Source organism: Arachis stenosperma, chromosome 5 (genome assembly GCF_014773155.1).
Source record: "Arachis stenosperma cultivar V10309 chromosome 5, arast.V10309.gnm1.PFL2, whole genome shotgun sequence".
Taxonomy (NCBI): domain Eukaryota; kingdom Viridiplantae; phylum Streptophyta; class Magnoliopsida; order Fabales; family Fabaceae; genus Arachis; species Arachis stenosperma.
Window position 1 is genome coordinate 138715108 of NC_080381.1, and position 18413 is coordinate 138733520.

Genomic DNA, 18413 nt, shown 5'->3' on the forward strand with positions numbered 1-18413 from the left:
AACTCTTTAAGAATTGTGTATGTTCAAAACATTATATCTATTGGCAATAGAAAAGACACAACCATTGGTATACGTAACTAATCACAATTGCTTTGTGCAATATGTATAAATAAGTCCTTATCCACTATTTTATAAACACAAGTACTAAGTGTACATTTTACTCAACTATTAAGAGTTTTTCTTTGTTCAAGAGAGTTGAGAATTTCTTACTATTGGTAATTAAGAAATTCTTAGGTTTCATTGTATCCTGGGAGAGTATTGTCATCAACCCTATAGCAACTAAGTGTGTGGACAAATATCTCTCTAAAGAAAGCGATCTAATTGTGCCTTGAAACCACTACACAAATATAAGATTTTGTCATCTTCTCATACTAATATACCCAACAATTTTAGAGAGATATTACTTGAAGATGGCACAAGATCAAAACACCATGTTCAAGGTTATGAATCAAGAGTTTGTCAAGTTAGATCGCTTTGATGGAACAAACTTCAACCGTTGGAAGGACAAGATGATGTTCCTTCTTTCGGTTCTCAATCTTGCATATGTGATTGATCCTAAGACTACACCAATTGTCGATGCCGCTGAAAATGTCACACCGAAAGAGAAAGAAAAGATCGTTCAATTAAAGAAGAAACATGATGAAGATACTTTCGCATGTCGAGGTCATATTCTCAACACTTTATTCGAACGACTCTATGATCTCTACATGTCAATTCAATCACCATTGGAGATTTGAAAATCTTTGGAAGAAAAGTACAATACCGAACGACAATGAACAGATAAGTTTATTATGATGAAATATTTTAAATTTATTATGAATGATACTATGCCTGTCATGGATCAAATTCATGAATTACAAATCCTTGTAAGTAGACTTCGTGATCTACAAGTGGTGATCCCTGAATCATTACAAGTTGGAGCAATTATTTCAAAATTGCCTTCATCTTGGAATGGTTATAGGAAGAAACTTTTACATCTTGGCGAGGACTTCACAATTTAGAAATTACTAACGCATATACGTATAGAGGAGGAAACTCGAAAACGTGATGCTGTGTATCTTTCTCAAAATTCTAAAGTGAATCATATTGGTGAAAACAACACCAATAAGAAGAAAAAAAAGTTCTCTAAAGATTCAAAGCAAGATAAGAAGAGACAAAGAGAGTGTTATCATTGTCACAAGAAAGGACACTATATCAAAGAATGTACACTTCTGAAAAAGGAAGCACCAAAGACCAACTTAGTAGAAGAGAAGGATCTAATTGCTATGGTTGCAGAAAAAGTACAAAAAATGCATATTGGCATGGTTACAGAAGTCAACATAGCAACACAAGAAAAATCACTTGAGTGGTGGTTAGATTTTGGGACTACTGTTCACGTTTGCAATGATCGCAACCAATTCAAAACATATGAAGAAGTGAACAATAGAGAAGTCTTGATGGGTAATGATAACTCAACCAAAGTTTGTGGTCAAGGAACCGTGGAATTGAATTTTACATATGAAAAGAAATTAAGTTTAATAAATGTACTTCATGTTCCAGATTTGAAAAAAAAATTAGTTTCTGTTAGTCTCCTGTGTAAGAAAGGATTCAAAGTTGTAATGGAATCCGATAAAGTGATCTTGCTTAAGAATGATGTATTCATAGGAAAAGGATATTGTGCTGAAGGCATGTTTAAACTTAGTATTAATAAAGTGAATGTTTCCTTGTATGTTGTTGATTCTTGTGATTTATGGCATAGTAGATTAGCACACTTAAATTACAAATCAATTGAATATATGCAAAAGAATAACTATATTGATCTTAGTAACAAGGATTTTAATAAGAAATGTGATATTTGCATACAATCCAAAATTACTAAGAAACCTTTTCCTAAAGTTGAAAGAAATACACATTTATTAGAATTGATTCATAGTGATATTTGTGAACTAAATGGAAATATTACTAGAGGAGAAAAAAGATATTTTATAACCTTTATTGATGATTGTTCTAGATTCACTTAGGTGTATTTGCTTAGAAATAAAGATGAAGCTTTTGAAATATTTAAGAAATATAAAATGGAAGTAGAAAATATGCATGATAAGAAAATAAAAGTTCTTCGTAGTGATCGAGGTGGAGAATACTTTTCTAATGAATTTGATCACTTTTGTGAATTACATGGTATTGTGCATGAATCTTCCGCTCCATATATTCCGCAACAAAATGGTTTGGCGGAAAGGAAAAACCGTACCTTAGTGGATATGGTTAATTCAATGTTACTAAATACAAAATTTCCTTATAATTTATGGAGTGAAGCATTATTGACATCGTGTCATATCCATAATAGGATACCATCAAGACATAGAAAGGTTTCTCCTTATGAAATTTGGAAAGGAAGGAAACCTAATTTAAATTATCTTAAAGTGTGGGGGTGTTTAGCCTTTTATCGAGTTCCTGATCAAAAGAGAACCAAATTGGGGCCAAGAGCCATAAAAGGCACTTTTATAGGATATGCTCAAAATTCTAAAGCATATAGACTATTAGACTTAGTGTCTAATGTAGTTGTTGAATCAAGAGAGGTAGAATTTATTGAAAATAGATATTTCAATGATTCAACTTCTAATTCAGAATATCCCCAAAATGATACTAATATCTCACAAGAAATAAATAATCAAAACAATAAACGTCTAAGCGACAAAAAGTTGATTGAACCAAGGAAGAGCTTGAGAGTAAGAAAAGAAAAGGACTTGGGTCCAGATTTTATTTCTTCTCAGGCTATCACCTTTTTGGTAGAAGGAACTAGGAATTCTGTAACAAACAAGATTCCTATTGTGATGAGCATAGAGGGTGATCCTCAAACGTTCAAAGAGGCTATGGCTTCAAGGGATTTTTCTTTTTGGAAAGAAGCAATAAATGATGAAATGGACTCAATATTATCTAACAATACTTGGGTCTTGGTTGATTTGTCTCCAGGATCAAAGTCTATAGGATGTTAGTGAATATTTAGAAGAAAGTATAACACTGATGGTTCATTACAAACCTTTAAAGCAAGGTTAGTGGCCAAGGGGTTTAGACAACAAGAAGGTCTAGACTATTTCAATACCTACGCACCTGTGGCAAGAATGACTTCTATTAGGACTCTTATAGCATTGGCGTCCATTCACAAGCTTCATATACATCAAATGGATGTTAAAACAGCTTTTTTAAAATGGAGATCTCAATGAAAAAATTTATATGGAGTAACCGGAAGGCTATGTGCTACCTGGAAATGAAAAGAAAGTTTGTAAATTAATTAAGTTTTTGTATGGGCTAAAACAAGCGCCTAAACAATGGCATGAGAAGTTTGATTCAGTGGTGTTATCAAATGGCTTCTCACATAATAGTGCGGACAAATGTATTTACTCAAAATTTACTAAAAATTATGGAGTAATCATTTGTTTATATGTTGATGATATGTTAATCATCGGAACAAATTTAGAAGAAATTCGTATAACGAAGAAGTATCTAACTTCTAAATTCAAGATGAAGGACTTGAATGAAGTTGATACAATATTAGGCATAAAGGTGCATAAAAATAAAATTAGCTTTACTTTAAGTCAATCTCATTATATCAAAAAGGTATTGGAAAAGTTTGATCATCTCACAATTAAAGAATCCAATACGCCGTATGATCCTAATCTTAAATTAGAAAGAAACATAGGAAGACCTATAGCACAATTAGAATATGCTAGTGCTATAGGAAGTTTAATGTATTCAATGCACTGTACTAGATCTGATATAGCATTTGCTGTGTGCAAATTATCAAGATTTACAGGAAAGCCTAGCAATCAATATTGGAAAGCTATAACAAGAGTTCTTGGTTATCTCAAGAAAACCATAAACTTGGGATTACATTATAGTGATTATCCCGCAGTTTTAGAAGGTTATTCCGACGCAAGTTGGATTACAAATTTTAGTGACAACAAATCCACTTCAAGATGGATTTTCACCATAGGTGGTGGAGCAATAAGTTGGGCTTCAAAGAAACAAACATGTATTACACATTCTACTATAGAGGCTGAGTTTGTTGCTTTATCAGCCGCAGGTAAAGAAGTGGAATGGTTAAGAAATTTGTTATATGATATAAAGCTGTGGCCACAGCGGACAACAGCCATTTCAATCTTCTGTGATAGTGAATCAACCATGTCTCGAGCATATAATAAGGTTTATAATGGAAAGTCTAGACATATAAGTTTGAGATATAAGTTTGTGAGGCAACTAATAGATGATGGTGTAATTACCATCACTTATATAAGATCTCAAGAAAATTTAGCAGACCCTTTGACTAAAGATTTGTCAAGGGATAAAATCAAAGAGACTACTGCTAAAATGGGATTAAAATCTATTATTGCTAAATAATGGGAACCCAACCTTATTCTAGTAGACCACTAGTTTCAAGGTTTAATGGGTAATAACAAGTTATTTAGCAATTGGAGAACTAAGGTGTAGGATTTAGTGCTATTTACAATAAATTAGGAGGGTGAGTTTAAACTCTTAATGGAATGATAATATTATCTATCAAAGGATTCCACCTATATGAATATAAGAGTGGTGCCGCTCTAATCGAGAATTTTATAGGTTTTATTCTCGTAAATATTCATGAAACCAGGATGAGCACAAGGCCATATAAGTGCTTAAAATTTTAAACTCTTGAATTTGGAGGGTATAAGTAATGTGTGTGATTTTTGGTACTAGCATATGGAGTATAGGTTTAATCGATTAGACACCTATTACTTCGTTAGAACTTTAAAATTTACACTAAAAGAATGTTTAATCTTAGTGACACATTCTTTATGCATATACTTGTATGACATTTAAATTTTGTAAATAGTGGGGGATTGAAGGGTATTTACAAATTTGATTAATTAATATTAGGGGTAAGTATGGTTTTGGTCCCTAACGTTGAGGGTCAGAATCGAAACCGTCCCTCATCTAATTTTCGATTTAGAATCGTCCTTAACGTTTCTTTTCGTATTAAAATCGTCCTTTTTATTTTTTTGGACAAAAATACCCTCCCATTTTTTCCTTTTCCCCTCCCTCTCCCCCCTCCCCTTTCCCCCACCCCACCGTCACCCCCTCCTCCTCCCCCATCCGCCACCCCGTCACTCCCTCCTCCTCCCCCTTCCCCTTTCCCCCACCCCACCCCACCCCACCCCCTTCCCCCTCCCCCCACCCCCACCCCCCGTCACCCCCTCCTCCTTTCCCTTCCCCTTTCCCCCACCCCCACCCCCACCCCCACCCCGTCACCCCTTCCCCCCTTCCCCCCTTCCCCCACCCCCTCCCCTTCCAACAAACGTGTTTTTTATTTTTTATTTTTTAAAATTTTATAATTTTTTTAAAGTAGGGGTAGTTTAGGAATTAAATTAAAATTTTTATTAAAAAAGACGATTTTAATACGAAAAAAACATTAAGGATGATTATAAATCGAAAATTAGATGAGAGACGGTTTCGATTTTGGCCCTCAACATTAGGGACCAAAACCATACTTACCCCTTAATATTATTAATATTATTGATATTATTATTAATATTATTATTAATATTAATAAACGGTTACTAACTGTTTAATACCATTTGGTTAAAGGGACTTAACCTTTTAAGGATTGTGTATGTTCAAAACATTGTGTTTATTGACTAAAAAGACACAACTCTTTAAGAATTGTGTATGTTCAAAACATTGTATCTATTGGCAATAGAAAAGACACAATCATTGGTATACGTAACTAATCACAATTGCTCTGTGCAATATGTATAAATAAGTCATTATCCACTATTTCATAAACACAAGTACTAAGTGTACATTTTACTCAACTATTAAGAGTTTTTCTTTGTTCAAGAGAGTTGATAATTTCTTATTATTGCTAATTAAGAAATTCTTAGATTTCAATCGTGGGAGAGTATTGTCATCAACCCTATAGCAACTAAGTGTAGGGACAAATATCTCTCTAAAAAAAGCGATCTAATTGTGCCTTGAAATTACTATACAAATATAAAATTTTATCATCTTCTCATACTAATATACCCAACAACTATTGACGTTTTCATTAGCATAAAATAGTAAGTTCTCACATACATATATACAACAACATAACATGCCATGGTTTATTTTAACTATTTTATTATGGAAGAGGTGAGCAATTAATTAATCAAAGGAATCCATGTTGCTTCAATTTGTATACTTTAGTACGTATGATTTCCCTGTTTGAGTGTTTGCGGTTTCATTTTGCCCGAAACATCTAATACAGCTAGCTATACCCTAGTATATAATCTGTATTGTTATAATGAATACTTATACTCAATGAATTAAAAAAGAATTGAAATTAAATTAAGAACTAATAACCAGCGTGACAAGCAAATATTGTTTGATGATTCATCACTAGGCGGCAGGGGTATTATATATATATATATATTGAGGAAATTTTTGGATAATCTTAAAACATATTATTTAATGCATGTATTTTAAATAGGAAAAGTCTAGGGAGCAGCAGTTTTATTGAATTTTGGCCAGCATGTAACCAGCAGAGAAAGGTGAGCCATTAGATGAAATCTTACACCAATCTCACACCATCAAATCATCATTGATGGTTAGTTGCTGGCCAACAATCACAAAAATTGCTAGCCCCTAACATTGCTCTTTTAAATATTTAGGAGTTGTAAGTTTTATTCGTAAATAAATATATTAGACAATAAAAGGCAAAAGAAATTAAATAGAATTTTCACATTAAAATTAATTATTTTTTTATTGTTTTCCATTGATAGGCCTACATTTAAGGAAATTTTACAAAATAAAACCATCATTATATTTTTTTATTGGGAAGAAAAATAAGTAAACTTAAATAAATTACTTAGTTTTATTGAAATATTCAAAACACTAAAATCATGTACTATTTGTTTTATTCTCACTAATTAATAATAATAATAATAATAATAATAATAATAATAATAATAATAATAATAATAATAATAATAATAATAATAATAATAATAATAATAGTAGTCAAATAAAGTAATTTGGTATTTAATTAATGTCGGTGTGTAAGGATAATGTGAAAAGTTAGTGTTCTTGTTAGCACTACTTTATCTTCTCTTTCCTAAAACCATCTCCAGTAGGGAACTCGTTCTAGTCCCTATTTATGGTCCACCTGTCATAAAAAGTAACTCCACATCAGCTTTTGCATCATTACCAGTAAATAGGAACTCAAAGAATCTCTCTCTTCTCCATTAGAAGGAACTAACTTTAGTTCCTATTGTGGTCTCACTTAATTAATTAATTAAAATAATTAAAATTAATATAATTATTATTTTTTATAATAATATTATCTAAATTTATAAATTTAAAATAATTTAATATTATAAAATATTAAAATAAATAACTTAAATTTGGTTAGTATTTTAAATTTTATAAATAAAAATAAATAATCCAACTAAAAATTATTTTATAATATGTAAAAATTAAATTTATTTTTTATGTAAAATAAATTTAATTAATTATGATTTAACATAATTATTTATATTAATTATAATTTAATATAACTAATTATTAAATAATTAATATAAATAATTAATTAAATAGAGATATAAGTATTTAATATAATAAATTATTATAATTATTAATAAATTAATTATAATTTAATTATTTAATATATATATTTAATATATATTTTTTTAATTAATTTACCACATGGCATGATTTTATTGGTTGTTGCAAGTCCCTGTTTAGAGGGACTCTCAACCTTGATCCACGTGAAGAGCCCTCCTTCCCTTTTCACTCCAATGGTAATTGAGTCCCCATATATTAAAAGAGGAACTCTATTTCTTAGCATTGGAGTTGCTCTAATAACACACACAGTTTTCTAAACAGTTGTTTTGTTTATTGGGAGACAATGGATTATTTATACAATGTGTACAATGGATTATTGAGTTACAAAATGAACATCCCCATACTATCTAGAATAACTCTTGACCTTTCAGATCTAGCGCTCTAATACCATGTCATGATACCACTCATCCCAAAAGTTTCAACTGATAAGAAAATGTAACATTAATGATTATATCTCTAATACTCCGTAAACCTCCATTATACACATTGTATAAATATTTCATTGGCTCCTCATACTTTCCCTATTTTATTATGTTGTCAAAGCATAGAACCTTTGACTCTATATCTTACCGAAATACATACATAACTCATTCTATAAATACTCAAATAAATTGCATCAGATTTCCACCAACAAAATCTAAACCAAAAGCAACGTCACATAAGGAAAGAGAGAGATAATGAAATTTTTAGGGTTATCTTTTGTTGCTCTCATTGGCCTTAGTCTCTTCTTGATGCTAATGATACTAATAACACTAGTTTATACCAAATCAAAAGCTTCATAAGCTTAAGAAATGTGGTTTTGAAGGTCCACCTCCAAGTTTCCCTCTTGGAAACATCAAAGACATGAAAGGAAAGAAGAGCAATATTATTATTATTAATACCACAACTATTTCTTCATCATCTTCTAATCTCTCTCATGATATACAATCTATAGTTGCTCCTTATTATTCTTCATGGCAAAATTCTTATGGTAATCAACTAATAATCATCATCTATAGTCATTAACCTACTTTTTTGTAAATATATAGAATAATTTTTTTATTTCAAAATATTTGTTATGTTAAAATTTATTTGGTATATTATAACGTCGTGTTTAGTTCAGCATGAGATGCGATATTCGTATTTTATAAATATTTTTTAGTAAAAGTTTATCTGCAGTTAACTTCATATGAAATTTAGTTAAAAATTATTAACTGATTAAATAGATTTGACTAAATTAATATCGAACAATAATTAATATTTTCACATAAAAATAATTATATGTGAATTTTCACCATATTTTTTAAGAATAGACGGGACACAAATATTTTTTTCTCTAAATTTATATTTTATGGATCACAAAAATCAAATATAGTCTAATAATTCAATAAATCTAAACAAAAATTACAACGAAATACATTGAGTTATGAATGTATGAGATTAATTATGTGTTGCACAGGAAAAGTGTTCATATACTGGCTTGGGACAGAACCATTTTTGTACATTGCGGAGGCAGAATTCTTGAAGAAGATAGATACTCAATGTTTGGAGAGGGTTTGGTTATGACTGAAAGTGATCAATGGCTTCTTCATCGCCATGTTATAACTCTAGCATTTAACCCTCTTAAGTTGAAGGTATTGTATTCTCTTTCTTAATCCTTTCTCTAATTGCAATTAAATGAAAGGAAAGTTTTTAATTCAAAACTATGTGAAATTAATTTTTAATTAGTAAAAATTAGTCCATTTTAGGATTTAAATTTATAATTTAAAATTGAATGTTAAGAGTTTATGATTTAGAATCTAAATTTAAAATAAATAAAATAATTTTATAAAAATTGGCCGATGTTAGTTGAAAGGATCCCGCTAGGGAGACAACGGACTATTTGTACAATGTGTACAATGGACTATTGAGTTATAAAATGAACATCCTCCATATTATCTAGAATAACTGATTTTGGAGTTCACCAAAGATCGAACCCTGAACCTTTCGGATCTAGTGCTCTAATACTATGTCATGATACCACTCATCCTAAAAATTTTAGTTGATGAGAAAAGATAATACTAATAGTCATATTTTTAATATTCCATAAACTTCCATTGTACCCATTGTACAAATATTCCATTGGCTCCTCATACTTTTCCTAATTATTAGTTATGTAACCTTACTTTTTCAAAAAACATGTTGGGAATACATGGTTCCAAAAGAAATTAATTTCTTTGATTAATATGAAATTAATTAAAAATAATGTTTTATATGTGGTAGGCAATGGCGAACATGATGGTTGAGTCCACAAGAAAAATGATAGAAAGATGGATATCTCAAATAAACTATGGTAACCCTACTGAAATTGATGTGGAGAGGGAGATTATGGAAACAGCTGGTGAGATCATAGCAAAAGCAAGTTTTGGAATGGGAGATGAAAATGGAAAAATAGTGTTTAGAAAATTAAAAGAATTGCAAATGGTTCTATTTAAGAGCCACCGTTTTGTGGGGGTTCCCTTTGGCAATTTTTTTGCTATCAATAAAACCCTAGAGGCCAAGAAAATTGGTGGGGAAATTGATAAGCTCTTAATCTCTTTTATAAATGAAAGGATGCAAAGTGGAAAATCTCAAGAAGATTTGTTGGGTCATTTGTTGCAAGAAAATCATCAAGTGGTAAATGGAGAGGAAAAAAATAATTTCTCAATGAGAGAATTGATTGATGAGTGTAAGACATTTTTCTTTGGTGGCTATGAAACCACGTCACTTTCCATAATTTGGAGTTTGCTCCTTCTAGCCATGCATGAAGATTGGCAAAACCAATTGAGAGATGAAATCAAAGAAGTCATGGGCAATAATGGAGACTTTGGTGGTGATGTCAACTTCAACTTGCTTAATGGTTTGAAAAAGGTAACTACATACACTATAATCACCACAATATTTTGGGTCTATGACCAAGATTTTTTTTGTCACGGTAAAAGATCGTAATTATAAATTTTCTATGGTTACGATTTTTTACCGTGGCCAAAAAAAGGGATTATGGTCACAGTTTTTAAAAAAATGGTGGCTGAAAAGGGTATATGGCCACGGTTTTAAGTAGGGTGATCATAGATAATCATAGAGGCTGACCGTGATCATAGTTATGACTATGATCACGGTTTTTACGCGTGACCATATATTAACTTATAATCACGGTAAAAAAAACGTGGCTTAAAGTGCTAGAATTTGAACACTAAAATCGTGACCATAGAAACTATGACCATAGATAAAAAAAATTGTGACCATATGTCTATGGCCACGACAGAATAGGCCACAGTAAAAAAACTGTGATCATAGGTCAAAAACCGTGACAATAGACCTATGGTCACCCTTTTCACTAGCTAACCGTGAGTATAGACCTTTTTTGTAGTGAATATATAATTAATGGTTAGATGATTAATCAAAGATTTAATTATTCAATTAATTCTTATAATTTTACTAAATTTACAATTAAGTTTTTATTTTTATTTTTATTTTTATTTTTATTTTTTTTTCAAATGAATCTCTATACTGTTTTTAATTTAATAATTAGGTCATTTTCGTGTTAAAAACGCTAAAATTATTAGAATATTTCTATCAAAAAAATATATAAAAAAATTTAATTAGATTCTTAATTGTGAATACCTTTAATTTAATTTGTGAAAAAATAGTAAGTTAATTCTAACACTTTTTATATTAAAAAAACTTAATTACAAAATTAAAAAAAATATAAAGACCTAATTATAAATTTGATAAAACTATAAAGACCAATAAAATAATTAAACCTTAATCAAATTCTATTAATATACACTAATATCAAAATTTCATTATTAGAAATTTGATATCTAAATTATTTTTAATATTTAAAAATTTTACTAAAATCTAATTAAAATTTGATTGTGATGAGTTGATTCTTGTACTAGAACAACAAATTATATAAAGCATTCGTTTTTATTTATTTAATTTGTTCACAAGAATTAGAACCTTAAGATTTTCTTTAAGCATAAACGTGTGTGCTCATGTGCTAGTTTATTTAATTTATTTAATTTGTCCAGTAAGACTCTTTGTTAATGACTATACGTACATTATTAGATACTTAATAAACGAGGACACAGATTCTCATCTCTGACTAAAGTCCGAATCTAAATTTAATTATATATAAAATAAGATACTGTAGATAAAAAGTGCTACGACTTTTGTTATTTTCTTTTCCAGTTTACACTGTCTTCAAAAGTCAAAACTTTCAACATTTCCTTTTTTTTTTTTCTTCATGGACCTTGTCTCATATTGCCACGTGTACTTTGATTTGGGGTTTGACTTTTTGAATAATGAGATCTTAGTTTTGTTGTTTTGTCTTAATTTATTAGTTTATACTCCTTCCATCATGTAAATCCGCCGAAAAATAAAGTTGGAAATCTATATTTTTATATAATTTAAAATTGAAAATAAAAAGTACATTTTTTAGGTAAACTAATGATGAAAAATAATTTTTATATTGATCATATATATTATTATGAATTTAATTTTGATGCACACGTGTATCTGATTATTTAATTATTTAATGTCACATTAATAAAAAATATTTATCTTTTATATTGATTGTGTAAATAGTTATCTAAAAAAATAAATGTAATTGTACGACTGTATAAAACGTTTTACATCATCAGTCATCAAAATTAAACTCTAATATATCAATTGATCTATACAGATGAAATGGGTGATGAATGAAGCTCTAAGACTCTATCCACCATCACCAAATGTGCAAAGACAAGCCAAAGGAGAAATTAGGGTTGATGATTTTATAGTGCCTAAAGGGACTAACATTTGGATTGACCTTATAGCCATGCACCGTGACGCGACCCTATGGGGAAGCGACGCGAATGAGTTCAAACCGGAGAGGTTCATGGACGATGCGAACGGCGGATGCAACCACCAAATGGGGTACTTGCCATTTGGATTCGGAGGGAGAATGTGTGTTGGTAGGAACTTGTCATTCATGGAGTATAAGATTGTGTTAACCCTACTCCTATCTAGGTTTAGGTTTAAGGTTTCTCCTAGTTATCACCATTCTCCAACTATCATGCTATCACTTAGGCCTATTCATGGAATTCCTCTTATTGTTCAACCTCTTTAGAAATGTGTGTATCAATTTATGAATATACGAGGATTGATTATAGTAGTAACATATATAATAATTTATGTGTCTTTTTATAAATAACTGATTTTATCCGTGATCAGTATTAAAATCAAATAACATAAAAAAAAGTTATGCAAAATTTACTAAACCCAAAAAAACGATTATGCATATCGATGCTTAAGATATAATTTTTTTTCCACAGCCAATTTTTTCGCTTGTGAGAGTCTAAGATTATATATTTTATCTGCCCTTTTAAATTGATCTCCTTTCTTCTTTTACAACTTTTCTTCTACCAAAAAAAAAAAAAAAAAACTACTAGTTAAATATACGCTTTTGTTTAGAGTTGACAATACTGCAAGTACCTAATTTTATCGGGTATGATTAAATGTAGGTTTAGAGTATACCTATTCTACTTTACTTGAACTCTATAATTTTTTTTTTTTTGTAAAAACTCGAAGGGGATAAGTACTTTTTTCGTCCCCAAAGTCTGGGGTCAAAATCAAAATCGTCTTCGACCTTTTTTTGTTATTAAAATCATCCTCAATGTTACAAAACGTTATAAAATTGTCCTTCCCTATTTTTTTGGACCAAATTACCCTTAACTATTAATAAAAAAAAAAATAATACCCCACCCCCACCCACACCCACACCCATCAGCATCTCTTCCCTCTCTCCCCCCAACCCCCAACCCCCCAATTTCCCTTCCTCCTACACCCACCCCCAAACCCCACCCCCAAATCCCATCCCATCCCTCCCATCATCATCATCATCATCATCATCATCTTCATCAGTTCCCCTCCCTCACCCCCCTCACTGTAATCCCTCACTCCATCACTCCATCGCACCCTCGCCCTCTCATCCCCTCACCGCCGCCGCCCCTGCGTCTAACCCGCCGCCGCCCCTGCGTCCAACCCGCCGTCGCACCGCACCGCACGACCATCTTCTTCTTCTTCCTCTTCATATCGCCGCACCACCGCACCACACCACCGCTTCTTCTTCTTCTTTTTCTTCTTCTTCTTCAAAGTGAATGATGATGATGACCATGAACAGTATTTTTTCTGGATTATTATTCAATAATTTTTCTATGGCTGTAAGTCAATTTTGATTATTGGTTTGGATTCAATTGAGGAAAAGAACTTCTGCCTGGGTTTTGAATTTCCATGAGATTCTGTTGCAAGTGATTACTTTTTTTGTGATTTTTTTTTTTGCCAAAGAGGGTTCTTTGATTTTCTGTTGCAAGTGTTTTTTTTCCTGTGATTATTATTCTTTGATTTCTGTTGCAAGTTTGCCTGAAAATTTAAATTCTGGTTACAGTGAGGGGGTGGGAGTTATGGTGAAAGGGTGAGGGGTGGAGGGTTACGGTGAGGGAGTGGGGTGAGAGGTGGGAAGGGTTACGGTGAGAGGGTGAGGGGGTGAGGGAGTGGGGTGAGGGGAGGCGATGAGGGGTGGGGGGTGAGGGGGAGAGGGGGTGACGGAGTGGGGTGAGGGGTGGGGGGTGAGGGGGAGAGGGGGTGACGGAGTGGGGTGAGGGGGAGGCGGTGAGGGGTGGGGGGGGGGGGTGGGTGGGGGTAAGGGGTGGGGGGTTACCGCAGTGAGGTGAGAGAGTTGTGTTGGTGGTGGTGGTGGTGGTGGTAGTGGTGGCAGTGGTGGCAATGGAGGTGGTGGGGTGAGGAAGGTGAAGAGGAGAATGATGATGATGAGGGTATTTTGGTCTAAAAATTCGGAAAAAGATGATTTTAAAGTATTTTTGAACGTTGGGGATGATTTTAATAAGAAAAAAAGATTGGGGACGATTTTGATTTTGACCCCAGACCTTGAGGATGAAAAAAGTACTTATCCCAAACTCGAAGTATACCACTAAGCTAATTATTTAATTTCTTAATTTAGTCAATTTGTTATTTAAATAATAATGTTGCAAGAACTTGAAGAAGTTAGAAGAATGACAAGACATTTATTTTTATTTGTGTTTATTAAGAACCTATGATTATGTTATTTATAATTTTATGTTAAATTTTTTTTAATTTAATTTGAACTTAATTTTTATATTTTATTAATATGTATGAAATATGGAATAATTGGATTTAATATTTATTTGAAAAAAAATTGATTTTTCTACTGGTAGGGTCAAATAAGATGGGGTTGAGAACTTTATGGTGCAAGTAGGGTTAGGGTTAAGAGATTTTCAATCTGCGAATAAAATATGGTTAAATTTTAAAAAAGTTTTCAACCCACAAATAAGATTAGGATAGAGTCCAAACTCTACCTTATCCATTGTCAACCCTATCTACTTCAATTATATAGACCACAAGAATATTGATTATTTTGTTTTAAGTAAGTACATTTCATTAAACTTCTTCAAAGTAAGAATGATACATTTGGATTTTTTTTTTGTTTAATTACTCTGTTGATCCTATAGTTTCGCAAAATTTTTAATTAGGTCTTTATACTTTTTTTTCTTTTAATTGAGTTCTTGCACCAAATTTTTTTATTAATTGGGTCCTTATGCTTTTTTTTCCCTTTTATTTGAGTTCCTGCACCAATTTTATTATTTTATTTTTTTAGTTGGCTTCCTATAAAATTAAGCCAATTACTGCCAAGAGAAACCTAATTAAAAAAAATTGGTGCAGGGACCCAATTAAAAAGAAAAAAATATAGGAATCTAATTAAAAATTTCACGAAACTATAGGACCAACAGAATAATTAAACTTTTTTTTAATTTAAAGGAAAGATAAATTAGTATCATATGATTATTATAGAGGTGAAAAGAAAATATAAGAATGTTGAAGTGCAATATCATCTAAATAGTATAAATAGAATAAGGGTATAGTTTTAAGAAAAATCAGTGTAACTTTTCTAAACTCTAAATCTAAATCTAAATCTATAACTTCATTTACATTAGTGAGTGACAAAACGGAAAAGTGCGAGGGATTGAGTGGCGGAACTTGAAACAAAATTTTAAGGGATCAGATAGAAAATAATTGTTAAGATACTTTTGATATGGATTCCATTTAAGATAAATTTGTCTAATTTTATCTCTCTAATTTGGGTGATATTGTCAAATTTAAAGCCGTTTTCTAGGGCCTCGTTCCAAAAAATTAAGATCAAACTCATCAGATGCAACTCTTTGAACTTTTGGAGTTGTATCTCACTTTTTTCGTGATTCATTAAAGTAGAAGAACTATCTACAGATGTTGATATTGTAAAAGTTATATATTCTCCTTCTTAAATATTAGCTTTCTTCTTAAAAAATGCATCAATTCTTTGATTTTTCATGATTATTTTATATAAAAATTTGAATATATATCTTCTAAAATATATAAAAAAGAAGTTAGAATGACAAATATTAAAATTTATAATATTTATTGAATTTTTTAATCAATGTATACAAATACAATAATATCAATACTTATTGAATATTCTAATATTTTTATCATATAAAAAATTTAATTAAATAAACAGCAAAATATAAAATAATATTAAATTACATAAATAAAAAATACCTAATTTTTTATATTTAAACTTAAAGGTAGAGAAAGTGTTGCTTATTGAATAGAGAGTTGCGAAATGCGAATACATTCAGTTCAGTCCAAATCCAACATGTTTTGAATATTTAAAACTAAAAATTAATATATAATAAAAACAAGAGATAAAGATTGAATTTTGGTATTTTAAGTCATAGCAAAATATTTGAACCAATTGAATTAATTTTTTATTTTTTAAAAAAATATTACTAATTTTTTATCAAAAGTTTGGGATCATCCCCCTTTATCTTAACTAAGCTCCACCCTAATAGAGTGAAAATTCAAAAGGAAGGAAAACCGCAACAAATGAGGTGCCGCAAGTAGGAACTTAGAAGAGATGAATGTTTACATCATAATTTGGGAAAAAAATGCAATACGATTCAATTCAATTAAACCCGCAACGTAGAAGAGATGAATGTTTACATTATCATTTGGGAAAAATTTGCAATACGATTCAATTCAATTAAGCCGCAACTAGAAAAACTAAAGGTCATCCTTTATGTTTGGTGCGTGGAACATACATATCTTTGTACACTAATTATTAATATAACATATAAAATTCATATAATAATAAAACATATTTACTAATGAAAGCATACCTACCTAGTACATGAAATTATTGTATGTAGAAATACAAATCACATGGATTCAATCATAGTTAATAAACTTCGCGGAATTTTGGGTATATATTATTGCATGCTCCACGTGGGAGTTCCTTTCGTATGTCAACTACTAATCTCTTTTATTGTTGGAAGATTAATAATTAATAAGCATTCATTTGACTGCATGCGAGAATTTTATATTCTCTCATCTTTGGCATCATGGAGCAAGTCGGATAAATATGGGAGTGGATAATTTAATTGAAAAATATTATATATATTATTTTTTTATTAAAATAATTGATAAAAAATAAGAAAAGATAAAATACTTTTTCTTCTATGCCTTAAAAAAATATACAAGAAATATATAATAAATTTTGCGTGTCTCCTTTGTCTTATTTAAGGGTGAAAATAGGCCAAGTCAGACCAAGTTTTACTTTTAACAAGTTTGGCCTCTCATGTAGCTAATTGGCCTGAGCTTAGTCTGCAATCTATTATAGACTTTTTATAAAGTATTAGGCCTGACTTGTTGTTCAGCCTAGCCTGGCCTGAAATCTGTTAAATGGCCTAGTATTTTTTTTTTTACAAAAATAAAAATATTATTTAAAAAAAATTTCTTTTTAATAAAAATATTTATATGTAATATGTCATATTTAATATTTATAAGAATTTTTAATCATTTAAAATATTTAAAATATACAAAAATATTTATAATAAAATATAATGAATTTAAAATATCACATAATTTTGTTAATAATTAAAAATTATTTATATATTTAATTATGTTTTAACAGGTCCAGGCAGATCTGACAGGTAAGACTAATTAGTGAGTTTGGACATGACCTATTAATATATTAAGGCTTTTAAAAGAGTCTGAGTCTGTGCCTCTTTTATAACAAACCAGGTCAAACACAGGCCAGATCGCAGGTCTTAGCAGGCCGCCTGACTTTTTTTCACTCCTAATCTCACTTCAAAAAACACGTACATATGAATCTGTATCATCCTGCTAGGAATAAACAAAAAATAGAAATAGACAAATAAAAATTAAAAAAATATAAAAAAAACAGTTTTTTCTGAATAAAGTAAATAATAAATTAAAAAAAATTAATTTTAATTTATTTATATTTAATAGATGTGAGATGTCGTCTATTATTTAGATTGTTCATCATTTCTGTTGTTTATCTAATAAAATTGTAGCCAAAATTTAGTTGAGTAAACTGATGGAACTTGTAGCCGGCTACCCTAACAATTGCATGGCTTAGGCTTCCGGACATGGTTATTGAGGCCCAGTTAATCATTGGGCTTATGGGATAATTGTTTGTTTTTTAGAAATGGGATATTTCGATGGCTCATAATTCGTTGTGTTAAAGATTTGAAGAGCGTTTCACGTCCAAAAAAAAAAAAAAAGATTTGAAGAGCGTTGATGTTGGTCTCAAGCGGAGCATGAAGAGGGAATCGCATGTTTGAATTTCGGGTCGGGGTTGCGGGTCGGTTTTTTGGGGGGGGGGTTTGTTTTCTACTTTGGGTCTGGGCCAGTTTTTGGCCTGGGTACCTGACTAGAAAAAA

At 30.7% G+C, this 18413-nt stretch overlaps 1 pseudogene; it reads left to right on the plus strand.

Annotated features, from left to right (window-relative positions):
• The first annotated feature begins 1289 nt into the window (after window positions 1–1289).
• Window positions 1290–12724, plus strand: LOC130981523 (cytokinin hydroxylase-like; annotated as a pseudogene).
• The last annotated feature ends 5689 nt before the right edge of the window (window positions 12725–18413 follow it).